General features: G+C 38.3%; 1 protein-coding gene across 3 annotated transcripts in view; it reads left to right on the top strand.

The window, feature by feature from the left end:
• Ubtd2 (ubiquitin domain containing 2) overlaps positions 1 to 14,951 on the top strand; it is a 67,602-nt gene that overhangs the window by 29,289 nt on the left and 23,362 nt on the right. Inside the window, exon 1 of one of the 3 annotated variants that reach the window (XM_040272331.2) lies at positions 12,477 to 14,941. The exons of the other annotated variants lie outside the window; for them this stretch is intronic. The gene's annotated coding sequence lies outside the window, so the exon portion shown is untranslated. Of the gene's footprint in view, positions 1 to 12,476; positions 14,942 to 14,951 lie in introns of those variants that run through there. 3 annotated transcript variants of the gene reach the window in all.

The raw sequence follows: 14,951 nt of genomic DNA, 5'->3' as shown, positions 1-14,951 counted from the left end.
TCTGGCCTGGAGTTTTCTTTGTTAGGAAGTTTTATAAGTAGAAATTCATCTTTAGAGAATAGAAAGGCTGTCCTTTTCTTTCTAATAAATACCTTTTTTTTTTTTAGATAAAGAGAGAGAGAATTTTAATATTTATTTTTTAGTTTTCGGGGGTCACAACATCTTTTGTTTGTATGTGGTGCTGAGGATCGAACCCGGGCCACATGCATGCCAGGCAAGCACGCTACCGCTTGAGCCATATCCCCAGCCCAAATAAATACTTTTTTATTAGACTTTAGTTTGGGCAGTGATACACCTCTTTCATCCCTAGTATTCCTGGGATTGGTGATTTGTTGTCTTCCTTATTGCTCAGCTTTGCTGGAAGGTTATGCATTTAAAAAACATTTTCAAAGAATTGCCTTTTGGTTTCACCGATTTTTCTCTGTTGTTTTCTGTTCTCTTTTCCTCTCCACCACACACTCCTTTTGATTCTGCTCGTCATTTTCTTTTTTAAGCTCACTTTGAGTTGAGTTTGCTGGTGACTCTCCTGTTCTTGGTCATGTTGGTGCCTGTGATGCTGTGACTGACCCAGAGCCTTGTGCAGTTTCGCAGGTGCTCGTCCCCGGAGCCGTCCCATGACCAGGCTCTGTTACTGTTCTGCTTTCTGTGCTTGTTTCTTTTTTCTCTTCTATGGGGGATTGAACCAGGGGCACTCTGCCACTGAGGTTTTCTTAATCAGCTCTTTTTGTTTCATTTTGAGACAGGGTCTCACTACTTTATGGAGACTGGCCTCAAACTTGCAATCCTCCTGCATCAGCCTCAAGTTGCTCATATTTCAGGCATGACCCACTGTATCCAGCTTTTTTATTGTTTTGAGACATTTCTGATATAAGCATCATTTTATTCCAAGCAGTGTTTTTTTAGCAGCATCCCTAAAATTTTGATGTATTGTATTTATGTTCTCATTCCAAGTATTTCCTAACTTTCCTTTGACCCATGATTCATATAGATGGAAATTAATTTTCAGTTATTTGGAGATTTACCAGTTATCTTTTATTATTAATTTCTAATTTAATTCTGTCGTCAGAACATACTTATATGATTTCTATTGTTTCAGGGTTTCTTAGGCTCAGTTTAGGGTCTGTTTTGTATAATACTCTGGGTTTCTTTGATGAGAACATTATTGTGTTGCAGGAAATGTCCTCTCAGAGTTGTTAGGTCAAGAGGGTGAATAATGTTCAGGTCTCCTCTAATCTCTATCATTTTCTGACTGTTTATTCTGTTACTGATAGAGAAATACTCAGGTATCCAGGAGTAATTGTGGAATGGTCTATTTCTTCTTTAGTTCTGTCAACTTTTCCTTCATGCATTTATAAGTACTTTTTTTGGTGCATCTTCACTTATGATTGTTAAATCTTGGTGAGTTGCTTCTTTTATCATTACCATTTCCTTCCAGAGCTACTTCAGATATTAATATAGCTACTTAAAACTTTCCTTGACTACTGTTTGCACAGTACTTTTCCCCCCATCTTTTCACTTGTAACCTGTGTCAATATATTAACAGGAGTTTCCTGTAATAGCATACAAATAAGTATTTGTAAACATGTCATTTCACAGTCTGTTTTTTAAAATTAGTTTGTTCAGGCCATTTACATTTAATATAATGAGGAATATAATAGGATTTAAACCTGATTTTTTTTCCAATTTGTACTTGTCCCCTGTTATTTTTGTTCCTTGTTCTGTATTTTTCCACTCTCATTTGGATTTTTCAATGTTTTTAAATACTCTTTAATTTGCTGATTAGATATTTTACTATATTTCTGAATTTTAGTGTTTGCTCTGGTGATTACAGTGTAGTACTTTAGGTTTCACAGCCTGCCTCAGTAAAATGTTAGAAATCTTACAAATATATAAGTCCCTTTACTTTTTCTTCTTAGTGTTATATTTGTCATTTGTATTTTATTTACATGCATTTAAAATCCTATATTGTCTACTAATTAGTGCATTTTCTGTCACTGTAACAAAATATCTGAGGCTGGGTAATTTGTAAACTATTTAGTTCATAGTTTTGAAAGTTGAAAGTCTCAACACCATAATACCAGATGTGGTGATGGAACTGTGGCTATATCAGGTCATAGCAGATGGCATAATGGTAGGAGCAGGTGCAAAGGGGAGAAAATCACAAGGCAAGACAAGAAGCCAGATGGCTGGTGGGCCCTCTCTCGGGAACTCTTTGTGATCCCATGAGAACTACATTAATCCCTTCTGAGGAATACCCCCAGTGACCCAGCCGCTTCCCTCCAGGCCCCATCTCTGAAAGGTCCCACTAACTTAGCGTCATCACACTGGGACAAGCTCTTAACACATGAACCTTTGGGGAATAACTACATCTACACTATAGTGTAAACAGTGTTGTTATTTTTGTGTTTTCCATTCACACATAATTTGAGGAATTTAAGAGGAGAAAATAAGTGCTTTTATTTGGCTTTATAATTAGCTTTTTGCTTCTTCTTCATTCCTGAAGTTCCCAATTCAGGTGGTATCATTTTCCTTCAGTCTTTATTGTTTTTTTTTTTATTTTATTTGCAGAGATTCTGGCAATAAATTCTCTTTAGTTCCTTTTTTTTAGGGGGGGGGTACCAGAGATTGAACATATGTGGCTCAGTCATCGCCAGCCCTTTTTATGTTGAGACAGGGTTTTGTTTAGTTGCTGAGGCTGACCTCCAACTTGCAGTCCTCCAAAGTCATTGGAATTATTGGTGTGTGCCACGGTGCCCAGCTAGTTCCATCATTTGTGTCATTATTTTGTTGTCCTACCTGAGAGATGTTTTCTTTGAACATAGAATTCTGAGTTGACAGTTTTTATTTCAGTTCCTTAACAGTCTTGTTTCACCTCCTCTGCCCTCTGGTTTCTAATAGGAAATTTCGATATTTGAATCATTGTTCTCCAATATGTAATGTTTTTCTTTTCCCTGACTGCTTTCAAGAGTTGAAGATGTGATTTTCTTTCCATTTTTCCCTTTTGGGTTTCACTGAGCTTCTTGAATCTATAAGTAGATTTGAGAAATTTTCAGCTATTATATCTTAACATATTTTTTATACAAACCTCTTTTCACTGAGACTCTAATGTTACAGATGTTGGTCTTTTTAATATTGTTTTTATATTGACTTTTTAATGTGGTCCTCAATACTCTCTGCTCATATCTTAAAAACCTTCAGATTGGATGATTTCTGGTAAACTGTAACTCTTAAGTTCAGTAACTCTTTTCTCTGCCATCTCTGTTTAGCTCTTTAGGTTATCCAGTCAATTTTTATATTTTAAATACTATATTTTTTATTTCTAAAATTTGTATTTGGGTCTTGATTCTAGTTTCCATTTCTCTGCTAAGAATTTCTTTTCATTTGTTTTAAGAGTTTGTTTTTTTTTCAATCTCATGAAACATTATAATAAGATCTGGATCATCTCAAGGTTTTCCATTCATTTATCATGTTTTCCCTTGAAAACTGGCCATATATTTTTGATTCTCTTTTAGGTTGAGTAATTTTGAGCTGTTTCCTAGACATCTTAACTATTATATAGGAATCTGGATTCTTATTAAATCTTCTGAAGATTATCAGTTTGTTTGTTTTAGCAGGTCATACCCTTCAGACAGCATGTTCTGTTTTTTTTTTTTTTTTTTTTTTAGTTGTTCATAGTGATGTTAGTTCACTGTTCAAAGCCTTTGGTAGATTTCCTGCCACCACTCCTGCATTAACTGTGTGGCTAGAAGGATGCTTCAATGGTTCCAGAGCCTTTTTTTTTTTTAAGAGAGAGAATTTTAATATTTATTTTTTAGTTTTCGGCAGACACAACATCTTTGTTTGTATATGGTGCTGAGGATCGAACCCGGGCCGCACGCATGCCAGGCGAGCGCGCTACCGCTTGAGCCACATCCCCAGCGCCAAGAGACCATTTTTTCTGCTTTATAGTTATAAAACAGATTCTTCTAAAAAGAATTTTTGATGCCAGCACTGCTCCATAGTTCCATGTGACTGGGACTGTCTTTAGGGCAACATGGTGATGATAAAGTGACAGAAAGCAAAGACAAAAGAAGCTCCACTTTCTTCATATTGCAATACCTCTTTTTCTGGTTGCTTTGTCTCAAAGAACAAGTTTTCAAACCTCTGTATTTTTGTGACCACCCACCATTACTATTGCTAGTAGATTGAAGAAAATCCCTGTTTTCTATTATTATTATTTTTTCAATCTGGCTTTTTTTTTTTTTTTACAGGGGAGTACTGGAGATTGAACTCAGGGGCACTCACCACTGAGCCACACACCCAGCCATATTTTGTATTTTGTTTAAAGACAAGATCTCACTGAGTTGCTTAGCACCTCACTTTTGCTGAGGCTGGCTTTGAACTCACGATCCTCCTGTCTCAGCCTCCCAAGCTGCTGAGATTGCCACCATGCTTGGCCAATTCTGGCTTTTGACAGCTCCTTTTTCTGCTACTCAGACCTAAAATGAGACCCTTTCTCATGTTTTCCCAATGCATTCCATTGTGTGTTTCTATGCTAAAGCTGCCCTTGGGTCTAATCTGAGAGGAAAAAAAGAAAAACTGACCTCATGATGCTTACCTTAGTAAGGGATTTTCTTCATGTTGAGACTCCTCAACATCTAGCTACCATTTTTAATTTTCCCAGAGCCCTCAGTTAGTTGTTTTTTATACTTTGTCACGGGTTTTGGTTGTTACAATTGAGGAAGATTACAACATCTAGCCTGGGCCACATGTCCAGAGACATCTTAACCCTGAAAGCTGAGAGAGAGAGAAAAACAGTCTTGCAATAAGAGTCAGTTCATTAAATGAAATTCAGCATTCTTTTAAAAAATATTGTTGCTGGTTTATTTCCTTTTTATTCTGGATAAACACTAGCCCATAGAAGATTTTCCTTTAGCCGTAGAGTTCTGAATGTTGATGTGCCAGCTTCAGTGCTCAGTGAACGTGAAGGATTAGTTAGGCCTAGATCTAAATAGATATTGGATAGAAGCTCTTTTATTATTATTATTATTATTATTATTATTATTAGTTTTTTGTAGTTGTAGATGGACAACATGTCTTTATTTTATTTGTTTATTTTTATGTGGTGCTAAGAATCGAACCCAGTGCCTCCCATGTGATAGACAAGTGCTCTGCCACTGAGCTCCAGCCCCAGCCCCTGGATAGAGCCTCTTTGGTCTGTTTAGAAGCTGAGCTGATAGCTTCCCATTTTGAAACCAATCAGCCATGATGACCTCTGATTCACCTTCAGAGCAGTCTTACCTCAGCTGAATGGTTATATGCTATCATCTTGTAAAATCTATGAAATCTGATATCCTCCCTTTTGACCTAATTATTCCATGCCCTTTAGTTCAAACTGGGAATATGCCTGCTGCGGTGGCTGGTAAGATTCAAGGTTCCACCTACATTGATCTCTTTATCAAGTTGTCCTCTGCCACATGTATGGTGTTCTCTTCCAAAAATACCCCCACACACACATGGGGAAATTCAGAATTTTCAAATCGTTAGGCTCTGATTCCTTTTTGCTTAACAATTCTGTCTTTATTTATTTATTTCTTGTTTCATATATTAGTATAGTCACTCAGGGGGAACCAAGCTGTTTCTTGTGTACTTGGCTTGGCTATTGTTTCCACCCTGTGAATATGTTAGTTACTATGTGTCATTTTTGAAAATTAATGTTAACTAAGTAACCGGTTCCACCTTCGCACAACACTAAAACATGAACACTGTTCAAGTTCTTTGCCACTTCATAATGAGGATCCCCTAACTTCCAATAACATGTTCCTCATTTCCATGGGAGACCTCATCAGAGTGGTCTTTGCCACCCATGTTTCTGCCAACATTCTTTCCATGAGTGTTTGTGTGTTCTCTTGGAAGACACAGGCTTTCCTTCAGAGCCCTCTGCACAAGTAAGTGCTTTCAGCAATCCCTTCTCAGCAATATTAGCTTTTACTAGCACGTACCTTAAAACTCTGTTATATTTTGGTTCTTGATTGTCCTCCAAAGCCCCATGTTTTGTAAAGACTTGGCCCCAAGGTGGTGCTCTTGGGCGGTAGCTGAGCCTTTAAAGGGTGGTGCTTAGTGGCAGGTCTTTGGGTCTTTGGGTGTGCCTTTGAAGGAAAGTCGTGGGAGCTCAGCCGCCTGCTTGTTCTCTCTGCTTCCTGGCTCAGGATGTCCGTGGTTTGCTCCATCACATACTCTGCCACAGTGTGCCACCTTACCACAGACCCACAGCAATTGGGCCTCCTGGTTATGGGCTGAAACCTCCAAACTGAGCCAAAATAAATTTTTTCCACTTATAGTTTGATCATCTTAAGTATTTATAGAGAGAGCTGATTAGAAGCCAACAGCTTCTACTCATTGTGCGGTCACTTCCACATTTGTAGGTGTGTGTTACAGCGGTACCCTACTTCCTGGTGCCAGTATCTGTACTGCTTAGCTCAGGCTGCTGTAACTGAAAATTGTAGACTGGATGATTTAAACAACAAAAATTTATTTCTCACAATTGTGAAAACTAAGATGTCTCCTGCCAAGGTAGCAGCTGATTTGGTATCTGTTGAGGGCCTCTCTCGCACATGCACCTGCTCCTGGCTGTATCCTCCCAGGGTGGAATGAGAGTCTCTCTCTTCTGTATTATCTCAGGAGGGCACTAATTCCATTCATGAGGGCTCTACTCTCATCATCTAATTACCTCCTGAGGGCCTTCTCTCCATCTAGCACACAGTGCGTATTATGGCTTTCACACAGGAATTTCAAGGAAACACAGACCTTCATTTCATAACAGTGGGTAACTTCAACAGTTAGATACATAAGCATAGTATGGTAAATGATAACAAGTCAGAACTGAAATACCTTAAATATCCTATTCCTATCTGAACTGCTTTACAGGATTTTGTTTTTTTCCTCTCCATATTTTTAATGTGAATATTCAAACATGAAAATAGTACATTAAACATTGATATTTTTCCCCTGGGAATTCAGTAGTAATTGGCGCCTGGCTGTGCTCACCATCTTTTCTCGTGTGTGTGTGTGTGTGTGTGTGTGTGTGTGTGTGTCTGTCTGTCTGTCTGTCTGTCTGTCTGTCGATGTGGACATGCGCACTACCTCTGTATGGCTACACCATCTGAAGGTCGTGCTGCCCACTCCTTAAAATACCAGTGTGCTTCTCCTTTGTGAATGAGACCCTCTCCTGCATTACTAATACCTTTAGGCAACCTAATCAATTTAAAAAGTTGTTTCTTAAGGACATCTGTTTATTAAGATTTATCCAGTTGCCCCCAACTATCCTTTATAACTTTTTACCAAATTTCAGTCGAAATTCAGGTTTTGCCCCATTTAGATATGGCCAGAGGTTCTCAGCTGGGAATAATTTTGTTTTCCAGAGGATATGACAGTGTCTGAAGGCATTTTAACTTGTTCCTTTATTTTTTGTGTTGCTTGTAAATGGTAAATTACTTTTAAAAACTTTGTTAGATGTTAGGCTGGGGTTGTGGCTCAGCAGTAGAGTTCTCACCTCACACATGCGAAACCCTGGATTTGATCCTCAGCACGCCATAAAAATAAATAAGTGAAATAAAGGTATTATGTCCAACTACACCTAAAAAATAAATAAATAAATAAACTTAGACTTAAAAAAAAAAAAACTTTGTTAGATGCAAGTTAAACATTTTTGGTATGAATCTTTCATACATATTTTGTATGATTTATATTGCAAATCATGAGGAGGCTATTCAATAGCCCCTTGGTTTTGGAAATGAATGTCATTACCTTAATATCAACAGTGTAATTTCTTCTTGGCAATTAAGAATATTTGTGGTGATTTTAGCATTTTGAACATTCTGTTATTCACGATGCTTTAGCAAATCTATTGATGATCCTTATCAGGATCAGTAAAAGAGGGATTTTTCGAAATATCTCTTTATTTTCTTCTTTTTTATGCTTTTATTCCTGGGTAAGAGTGAGTCTTACCTCATCTCCTACTCCCCTTATCTCCCACCCCTTTTCATGGTGGTAGGGATTAAACTCAGGGTCTCGCCCCTGCTAGGCTAGGCAAGTGCTTGGCCTCTGAATTGCACCCCCACCTCCTTGATCCCCGAGCTTCCCCTTTCAAGCTGTTATGGCCTATCTGTGCACTGCAAGCTCTCCTTTCTTCATCTGATGAGACCCAGAATTAAATCAGGGTTTCTTAAAGAGGAACCAAAAGGAAGAAAACAATTACAATCATACTCTATTTTGAAGATCATTTTTTTCATATTAATAAAATGTCAAAATAAGTTTTTGGTAAAATGATTTCAATTATGTAGTAAAAATACTTATGTGCTATTTAGATTTGAAAAGCAAGCCTGAGTTGGGTTTTCCATGAAAAATCTATTTGTCAGAGCGGGGAAAAGTGTTAAGTGGTTTATAAGGAAAGATAAAGAGTAGATGAGTATGATTAAGAGGGTTCTGAGAAGAAGGTGGTTTTAGGCAAGTTTTTGAAAGAAGTAGTAAGTGTGGTTTGATTTATAAAAAAAAAAAAGATATTTTTTGGAATAACATTGCTTTTTTTAAAAAAATTACATTGCTTTATCAATCTTTTGTTTCTCACTTGTTAACCAAAGAAGAAAACCAAGGATAAGTGGTTTCCTGCAACTTAAAAGAAATTTGAGGAATAAAGGATGTTGCCTTTCTTTAAAATCAAAGTATGAGGTTTGGTGAGCAGTTCCTAGAAAACTACTCTCAAATGCACAGGAAGTGAACGGCAGTCGTAGAACAGTTCTTTTTTAAATAAGGAAGAAACTTTATGCTAAATTCTTAGAATGTCAGGTTCTGTCAGAAAGTATGAAAAGAAAAAATACTTGTGTATTTTTACAAAAATATTTAAAGTTCTTTATTTCAACAGCACCTGCCAGTTTATTTTTAGTTACTCAACAAACACTGGTTTGTAGTTTCATCCTCTATCACTCATTGTTCTGTACTTTACAAATGTTAAATGATTCAGTTTTCATTTTTCATGCCTTTATTTATGTATTTATTTATATTTTATGGTGCTGAGAATCGAATCCAGTGCCTCACACATACTGGGTGAGTGCTCTACCACTGAGCCACAAACCCAGCCCTCAGAATAGTTTAACTACATTTGCTAAATGCACATTTTTTGAATTTATTCTTTTTTTTTTTTTTTTAAAGAGAGAGTGAGAGAGAGAGGGGGACAGAGAGAGAGAATTTTAACATTTATTTATTTTTTCTTAGTTCTCGGCGGACACAACATCTTTGTTGGTATGTGGTGCTGCTGAGGATTGAACCCGGGCCGCACGCATGCTAGGCGAGCGCGCTACCGCTTGAGCCACATCCCCAGCCCCTTGAATTTATTCTTTTTAGTTATACATGATAGTAGAATGTATTTTGACTTACATTATACATGAGTATAACTTCCCATTCTTGTGGTTGTACATGATATGGAGTTACACTGGTTGTATATTCATATATGAACACGAGAAAGTTATGTCTGATTGATTCTACTGTCTTTCTTATTCCCATCCACCTCCCTTCTCCCCACTCTGCCCTGTCCGATCTGGTGAGCCCCTACACACACACACCTGTTGTGAGTCAACATCTGCATATCAGAGAGAACTTTCATCCCTTGGTTTTTTGGGGATTGGCTTGTTTCATTTAGCACGATAATCTCCAGTTCTATCCATTTACCAGCAAGTGCCATAATTTCATTCATCTTTATGTCTAAGTAATATTCCATTGTGTATATATACCACATTTTCTTTATCCATTCATCTGTTGAAGGGTACATAGGTTGATTCCATAGCTTAGCTATTGTGAATTGAGCTGCTATAAATATTGATATGGCTGTGTCTCTGTAGTATGCTGGTTTTAAGTCCTTTGGGTATATGCCGAGGAATGGGATAACTGGATCGAATGGTGGTTCCATTCCAAGTTTTCTGAGGAACTCCATACTACTTTCCAGAGTGGTTGCACCAATTTGCAGTCCCATCAGCAAGGTATGATTGTACTTTCCCCCCACATCCTCACTAACATTTATTGTTGCTTGTATTCTTGATTTGTCATTCTGACTGGATGGAGTGAGATGAAATCTCAAGTGTAGTTTTAATTTGTATCTCTCTAATTGCTAGAGATGTTGAACATTTTTTCATATATTTGTTGACTGATTGTATTTCTTCTTCTGTGAAATGTCTGTTCAGTTCTTTAGCCCATTTATTGTTTTTTTTTTCCTTTAAGTTTTTTGAGTTCTTTATATATGTTGGAGATTAATGCTGTCTCTCGGGTGCAGGTGGCAAAGATTTTCTCCTATTTTGTAGGCTCTTTCTTCATGTTCTTGATTATTTCCTTTGCTGTAAAGAAGATTGTTTGATGCAATCCCATTTGTTGGTTCTTGGTTTTTATGAGTCTTGTTGAGGAGTTTGGTTTCTAAGCTGACATGATGCAGAGGTGGGCCTCCTTTTCCATCTAGTAGACACAGGATCTAGGTTCTTGATCCACTTTGAGTTGAGTTTTGTGCGGGGTGGGAGATACAGATTTAATTTCACTTTATCACATAAGGATTTCCAGTCTTCCCAGCACCGTTTGTTGAAGAATCTATCTTTTCTCCAATGTATGTTTATGGCTCCTTTGTCTGTATGAGAGAACTGTATTTATGTGGGTTTGTCTCTGTGTCTTCTGATCTGTACCACTGGTCTTCAGGTCTGTTTTGGTGCCAATACCATGCTTTTTGGTTACTATTTCTTTATAGTATAGCTTAAGGTCTAGTATTGTCATGCTTCCTTCACTTTTCTTGCTGAGGATTGCTTTGGCTATTCTGGGCTCTTATTTTTCCAAATGGATTTTACAACTGCTTTTTCTATCTCCATGAAAGAATGTCATTGGGATTTTAATATAAATTGCATTAAATCTATATAGCACTTTTGGTAGTATGACCATTTTGACAATATTAATTCTGCCTATCCAAGAACATGGGAGATCTTTCCATCTTGTAAGGTCTTCTTCCGTTTCTTTCATTTAGTGTTCTGTAGTTTTCAATGTAGAGGTCTTTCACCTCTTTTGTTAGATTGAGTCACAAATATTTTATTTGGAGGGAGTGGCTATTGTGAATGGGATAGTTTCCCTAATTTCTCTTTCAGTAAGATTCATTACTGGTGTATAGGAATGCAATTGATTTATGGGTGTTAATTTTATACCCTGCTACTTTGCTGAATTTATTTATGAATTCCAGAGGTTTTCTAGTGGAGTCTTTTGGGTCTTCTAAATATAGAATCATGTTGTCAGCGAATGTGATAGTTTGAGTTCTTTTTTTCCTATTTGTATCCCTTTAATTTCTTACTTCTGTCTAATTGCTTTGGCTAGAGTTTCCAGGACTGTGTTGAATGGAAGAGTGCATCCCTGTATTGTTCCAGTTTATAGAAGGAATTCAATGCATATTTTTCCCCTAGTTAGTTATTTAAGAAAAGGATGCTAGGCAGTAAATATATTTTTGTTAGTATCTCATTTAGTTTAACGAGAAACTCCTCTGCTGTGTATCAGCCCGGAGACTGAGCATAGCTTGTGCATGCAGAGTACTCACTTTCCTGAAGATGAAGGTTGAGCCTCTGATTTTGTAGTAAAAATTCTACACTAGTGTTTCACTAAAATAATCTATACTGCAAAGATGTAAGCATTTTAATAACTGACCTAATAGGCAGATGTGAATAAATAAAATGAGTTCTGTTGATATTGTAAGGCCCTATTTTGTTTTGCAAAATAATGAATGTGAGCTTTGGGCACACATGGATGTGTGTGTATGTGCACTTGGAATGATGACTGTGCTGGGTAGCATTAATGGACTGTGTATTTTTTAATATTTGTTTTTCAGTTGTATTTGGACACAATACCTTTATTTTATTTATTTATTTTTACGTGGTGCTGAGGATCGAACCCAGGGCCTTACACATGCTAGGTGAGTGCTCTACTGCTGAGCCACAACCCCAGCCCTCGTGTATTCTTTTCATGGACTGTTTTTAAGCCTGCTGCAGACAGGCAGGTGGAATAAAGCTCCTCCCCATATGGAAGGGAAGTGCTTTTACTTCTTCCGAAATGTTTTCTACCCGTCTCATGAAATCATTTTCTGCTGGGTTTCTCTAGATGGGGCCTCTTGAAAGATTTCAGGCACACACCACTGTGCCCAGCATAGGACTTATTTCATTTGTTTGAATTTTAGGTCTTCGATGTGGAGTTGTTATTTGCCTTTACCTTGAGATTCTCTCAGAACAACTAGAAAAACTCTACTCAGTTGTGTTGTCCCTGTGGTACCTGTGATGCATGAGGGTACTTAATTCTCTGAACTGCTTGGATGGACCTAAAATGCCATTCAAATAGATAGCTGGCCGAATACCTGCTTCCTGTGTCCCAGCTCCTACTTCTTGCTGCACAACTAAGAGTATGTTTATGAACTTTTTCTAACTTATCTAAAGATAATGTAGTAGACAAGAAATTTTACCTTTGTAATTCACCTTGGTAGAATTGTGGATGAGTGGTAATTATTGGATTGTGTTTGGCACCTCTTGGACAATTCTGCTCTGTCTGCCATTGTCAGTGTTATTTGGAAATGCAGGGGACAATCATTAATATAGCTTGTGGTTTCACTTTTGAACAAACCCAACAGGCATATCTGTAGTGTTGCCCTTGACACTCAGCATACCCTCGTTGATTAAATAAGGAGGCACAGATTGTGTTTGTGGCTCTGGGCTAGATGGATGGTGTTCCAACTCTGCTCTCCAAACCCCTTCACAGCTCACCTGTCTTGCACTTCACTGAGACAAATTACAGGGTCAAAAAGTATTGGGCGTCAATACTGGAAAACACCTGGGGTGGTCTGTCTGCCTGAGACAGGGCGACGGGGGAGACCTGACATGGTGCTCTGCCTCGGGATGAAGTGGCTAGATTGGATGAGGAGAGCTAGGTTCAATCCAGGCATCAAACGAAACACACTTTGCCCTATCAGTTGGTCCCGTCTTCCGGGAATAGCGCCTGCAAAGTATGGAGAACTTGTTTGGGAGCTGGCGTCATTTTATTTTCTGTCATGTATGCCTCTGTATACCCGGGGACAGCGAAGGAGTGCTTCATTTCATGGATGCTTTAGAACCATTTTAAGAGTATTTTCTTTTAAATGAGTGTTCATCCTACAATTAAACATAGAACATTGAATTTTGACACATCCCCTGTCTCCTTCCCACCCTGTCAATTATTCCTCACCCACTCTTTCCCAACTTACCTTTTCATCAGGCTTTGATTTTCTTCTCATTTTTTCCATCTATCAAACTGCCTATCGCTGGCAGCATATAACCCTGCAGAGACACAGGTAAGAAGAGCCTGTGGAAATGTGTGGCCTGTGGAAAGTAGGTCATCAGTCGCACGCTGTGTGAACATGCGCCAGGTGACAGGACTGCTGCGTAACATCTCTGAGTACAGGTGATGCTGAGGGAGTGGACATGTGGCTTCTGTTCTTCTCTTCCAGTGTCGAAACTCCCCTAGTGACCTCTTATGTTCCTTGTGGTTGGTGCTCAACCTTTGCACTCACAATTCCTCTAAAAAAAAAGTGAAGTGTTGTTGATTGTACCCTCTGCCCTCCCCTTCTAGATTAGCTCTTACTTGAGTTTTGGAGAAAGATAGCCACTTCTTTGGAGTCCAGAGAGGGGAATGCTGGAGGAAGTATTCCATTAGTCACTTGTTCTGTGGGTCTGTCGATCTGGCCATTTCTCTGAACACTAAAAAGTATTCTTTTGCCTCTTTGGATTTTCTCAGTTCCTGCTTACTGATTTTATGTAGCTAGAGGCCTGAAATGCAGACCACTCTTGCCATTCAGTTTCCCCTATGTATCCTGTGTCCTTGTTATGGCATCCCTTGTGTCTTTCCAAGCCTGTCACTAGAGTGGATAAAATACTTATTACTATTCTTCTAGGCAGATTTTTTATTTTAATGAACAAACTTAACCTTTTTTTTTTTTTTTTTTAAATCAGAGATTGAACCCAGGGGCACTTAACTACTGAGCCATATCCATAGCCCTCTTTATTTTTTATTTCGAGACAAGGTCTCGCTAAGATGCTGAAGCTGGCTTTGAACTTGTGATCCTCTTGCTCCAGCTTTGCAAGCTACTGGGATTATAGGTGTGCACTGCCATCCCCATCTAAGATATATTTACATGTGTATATGAGTTTTTGTTTTTGCTTTGGTACCAAGGATTGAACTCGGGCACTGAATCACTGAGCCACATCCCCACCCATATTTTATTTAGAGACAGGGTGTCTCACTGAGTTGCCTAGTGCCTCACTTTTGTTGAGGCTGGCTTTGAACCCTTGATACTCCAGCTTCAGCCTCCTGAGCTGCTGGGATTACAGGCATGCGCCACCGTGCCCAGCAATATGTTTAAACTGAGGGTTGAGATTGAACACTCTTACCACTGAGCTATATACTCAGCCCTTTTTAAAATGTATTTTGAGGAAGTCTCCCTACATTGCTGCAGATGGCATGGAATGTTTGATTTTCTCACCTTAGTCTCCCGATTAGCTGGAATTACAGGCATGTGCCATCACATGCAGCTTTTATTTTTTTAGACGAGGTTTAAATTCACAGCAGAATTAAAAGGTACAGAAAGTTCCCATATTCTCCTTGCCTTGGCACATACAGAGCCTCATTATCAACACCTCTCATCGAAGTGGTTTCATTTGTTCCACTTGTAATTCTTTTTGATCATCCTTCAGAGGGGCTTGCTGAGTGGAGGAGGGCTACTAACTTATCACTGAAAATTTTGCATAGAGCTATCTCTTATCTCCATTTGCTCTTGTTTTAAAATGAGTTAGGGGAAAATCAGAACACAGATTAGCTAACAGGCAAACTCCTAACTATGATTTTCGGTGAAAAAATTCAAAAGAGGAATGACCAGGTAAGTTTTC

This window comes from Ictidomys tridecemlineatus, chromosome 1 (genome assembly GCF_052094955.1).
Source record: "Ictidomys tridecemlineatus isolate mIctTri1 chromosome 1, mIctTri1.hap1, whole genome shotgun sequence".
NCBI lineage: Eukaryota > Metazoa > Chordata > Mammalia > Rodentia > Sciuridae > Ictidomys > Ictidomys tridecemlineatus.
This window is presented reverse-complemented; position numbering and strand designations above follow the sequence as displayed.